At 46.5% G+C, this 3963-nt stretch overlaps 1 non-coding gene across 1 annotated transcript; it reads right to left on the reverse strand.

Moving 5' to 3' along the window:
• Positions 1-3515: 3515 nt before the first annotated feature.
• LOC111546876 lies at positions 3516-3622 on the reverse strand. Its single transcript, XR_002732958.1, has one exon. It is a non-coding gene; the product is annotated as a U6 spliceosomal RNA (small nuclear RNA).
• Between the last annotated feature and the right edge of the window lie 341 nt (positions 3623-3963).

Here is a 3963-nt window from a genome sequence, read left to right on the forward strand (position 1 = left end):
CCATCAAGTGATGGCCAGGCGGTTGTTAACCCTCTCTCTAAAATAATAATTGGTCCCAGCCAGCACCAGGGAAAGGCAGTCTCCCAATAAACAGAAATACCTAAAGCTGGTGATCGGCAGCTTCCGGATAAGACCTCAGGAGTCCGACGAGTAGGCCCAAGCATGTGCATTAAGAAGCAAAATGGGCCGGGCGCGGTGGCTCAAGCCTGTAATCCCAGCACTTTGGGAGGCCGAGACGGGCGGATCACGAGGTCAGGAGATCGAGACCATCCTGGCTAACACGGTGAAACCCCGTCTCTACTAAAAAATACAAAAAACTAGCCGGGCGAGGTGGCGGGCGCCTGTAGTCCCAGCTACTCGGGAGGCTGAGGCAGGAGAATGGCGTAAACCCAGGAGGCGGAGCTTGCAGTGAGCTGAGATCTGGCCACTGCACTCCAGCCTGGGCGACAGAGCGAGACTCCGTCTCAAAAAAAAAAAAAAAAAAGAAAAAAAAAAAAAAAGAAGCAAAATGGTAGGCCTGGTTCGGTGGCTCAGGCCTATAATCCCAGCACTTGGGAGGCTGAGGTGGGGAGGATCGCCTGAGGTCAGGAATTTGAGACCAGCCTGGCCAACATGGTGAAACCCCATCTCTACTAAAAATACAAAAATACAAAAATTAGCAGGGCATGGTGGCACGTGCCTCTAATCCCAGCTACTCGGGAAGCTGAGGCAGAGAACGGCTTGAACCCGGGAGGCGGAGGTTGTGGTGAGCCAAGATTGTGCCACTGCACTCCAGCCTGGGCAACAGAGCGAGACTCTGTCTCCAAAAAAGAAAAAAAAAAGCAGCAAAATGGTGGTAGAGTTTAACTGGTATATGACCTAGGAACATTTAACAGGTAAGAGTAGAACGCCTCAAGTGAGCATGCGTACAACTCTAGTAAACACACACTGCGCATGCTCCCCTCCCAAGAGCTAGCTGGCCACTGCGCATGTGGACAGCGCACCCCAAGGGAAGAACACAGGAGCGGGGAATGCAAGACCCCGGAAGTACGCCAATGTATAGAACCCCAAGTCAAAAAGTCAAACCGCACGCTTGATCTCTGAAGTTGCCCACTTGGCCCTCTTCCAAGTGTACTTTCCTTCCTTTCATTCCTGCTCTAAAGTTTTTTAATAAACTTTCTCTCCTGCTCTAAAACTTGCCAGGGTCTCTCCTCTGCCTTATGCTTCTCAGTCGAATTCTTTTGTCTGAGGAGGCAAGAATTGAGGTTGCTGCAGGCCGGTAGGGATTCACCACCCATAACAGTAGTTGCCCATCGGCAAAATGAGCGTGACAAAACGTCCACAGCTCTTGATGAAGCTAACTTGGACAGCGTTCACAGAAGATGTTGGTCGCCTGCCCTTCTCCTTCAAAGCCTCCTTTGTCTCCCAGTGTTCTGGATTGAATTGGTAATCATAGGGTTTGGTTTTCTTCTGTTTCTCACTTTCTGGGAGTGTGAGATTGGAGTTGTGTTTTAAGATGTAGGTTTTATTATTATTCAGGTATGGGGAGGCCAACAGATCAGGAGGTGACTACCATTGAAAAGATAGCTTTTATACGCAGAGTTCCTTAGAAACAGGAGCCTCAGGAGCCTATCAGGTAACACGAGGTCGGTCAGGAGGCAGAAAGGGCCAGGGGAAAGCGAGGATGAGAACCTTTACTGTGGTTTTCATAGGACGGATTGGGCACGGCAGGGTCAACAGGGAAGGCAGGTTTAGGATTGGCCAGTTGGAATAATTTCTGCAGGCTCTGGTGTTTAGAGGGTGTCTTGAGTCATCTGGTATCTGGGCCTGGGATGATTGGGGCAGAATAATTTTGCCTCCTGGAGTGTAAGAGCCAGGTAAAGAAGGTGGCTTGGAGTATGGGATCTGGATCTGTTAGTTTGCATATGAAAGTCCCACTACCAGGGAACGAGTTTGCTGTCTCTAATCCTGGGAAGGGCAGTCTCTTCCAAGTCAGTGAGCCCCCAGATACCAGAGCATCAAGAATATAGAAAACAGGCCGGGCACGGTGACTCATGCCTGTAATCCCAGCACTTTGGGAGGCTGAGGTGGGTGGATCACAAGGTCAGGAGGTTGAAACCATCCTGGTTAACACAGTGAAATCCTGTCTCTACTAAAAATACAAAAAATTCTGGGCATAGTGGCAGGCGCCTGTAGTCCCAGCTACTCAGGAGACGGAGGCAGGAGAATGCTGTGAACCTGGGAGGCAGAGCTTGCAGTGAACTGAGATCGGGCCACTGCATTCCAGCCTGGGCCACAAAACGAGACTCTGTCTCAAAAAAAAAGAAAGAAAGAAGATAGAAAAAAAAAGGAAAATAATAAAATTGGCCAGGTGTGATGGCTCACGCCTGTAATCCCAGCACTTTGGGAGGCCAAAGCAGGTGGATTACCTGAGGTTGGGAGTTCGAGAGCAGCCTGACCAACATGGAGAAACCCCATCTCTACTAAAAATACAAAATTAGCTGGGCATGGTGGCACGTGCCTGTAATCCCAGCTACTCGGGAGGCTCAGGCAGAAGAATTGCTTGAACCCAGGAGGCAGAGGTTGCAGTGAGCCGAGACTGCACCATCACGCTTCAGCCTGGGCAACAAGAGAGAAACTCCATCTCAAAAAAAATAAATAAATAAAAATAAAAATAAAATAATAATGATAAAATATAATCAATGCAGTTAGTGAGTGGGGGATACAGACGGGCTCTCCTGTGGTTCCTATGATCCAGAGTTCCTTGACCTAACCCTGCCTGTATAAGGGGCTACTTAATCTCCTGCCTGAGAATAATAATCATTCGGAAAATGGCCTCTCTTTCCCCCGGTTCCACAAGGATTCTGACTTTCCTAGACCCCGTCAGCAATCTCCTCTCTGCTGTCTTCACATAGAAAGGTTTTAAACTCATAATGATAAGTATCTCAGAGAGGTTAAAAAATGACCTCAGTGGGAAGAGAGTAAAATCGTCCCTGAAAAATTTCAACGCAGATGGCTATCTTTCAAAGAGGAGACCTTAAAAAAGAGAGATAAACGAGTAAACTAATAAACAGCATAACAAAACATATTTCCAAACGAGGGTTGCTGCTCAGCTGTAAAACCTCATTGAAGTCTAATCGTGATAAAAGACTTTGAAATAATAAACCTAGCTGCAAATTAGGAATGCCTGCTAATGTAGTAATTTCTACCTAAGAGGCTTTGTGTCCAAACATGTCATCTGAGACTCCAGGCAGACAAAGGAGGATGCCCTTGGAAACAGGGCTGCCATTCAGCCCGGCAGCCCGAGGGCATTGGATTTCCTCACTGGGCTCAATAACATTTTCAGCCACATTAGGCACCAGCTTCAGACCTGGTGGGAAGCAAATTTAAGTGTCTCTTTTAGTGAAAAACAAAGAGAATGCTGTATTTCACAAAAGAAAGAAATTCGATCACTCTTTGGATTGGCAGACCTGGAATCTTAATGATTAAATTTGACAGTAGCTTGTGCTTCTGGAAGTTGACTTATTTTACTATTTTAAACTATGGGATCTTTCATGAATTTGCGTGTCATCCTTACAAAGGGGCCATGCGAATCTTCTCCATATTGTTTCAATTTTGGTATATGTGCTGCCAAAGCAGGCACAGAAGTTGATTTTTAAAGACATTTTTGGGCTCAGAAAACTTAACCCAAAGGGATGGAATGCCCCAGATCTTCTACTGAGCACAGATTCTTCAACAGCCTAGGAAAAATGTTTATCCTATTCACATTTATCTTTGTATTTCTAGGGATAAATGAATGAATGATCCTATAAACAGAGAGGCAGTCCCGTGGCGCTGATGGAGTAATAGATGACTCAACTCACCAATTCATTGATACATTTAATCATTTAGTCAATTTGAGGATATAAACTGATGGCTGCCATCTGCCAGGCATTTGACATACAGAGTTAGCAAGAGAGATCGGTGGCAAGACACAGAAATAGG

Source organism: Piliocolobus tephrosceles, chromosome 18 (assembly GCF_002776525.5).
Source record: "Piliocolobus tephrosceles isolate RC106 chromosome 18, ASM277652v3, whole genome shotgun sequence".
Taxonomy (NCBI): Eukaryota; Metazoa; Chordata; class Mammalia; order Primates; family Cercopithecidae; genus Piliocolobus; species Piliocolobus tephrosceles.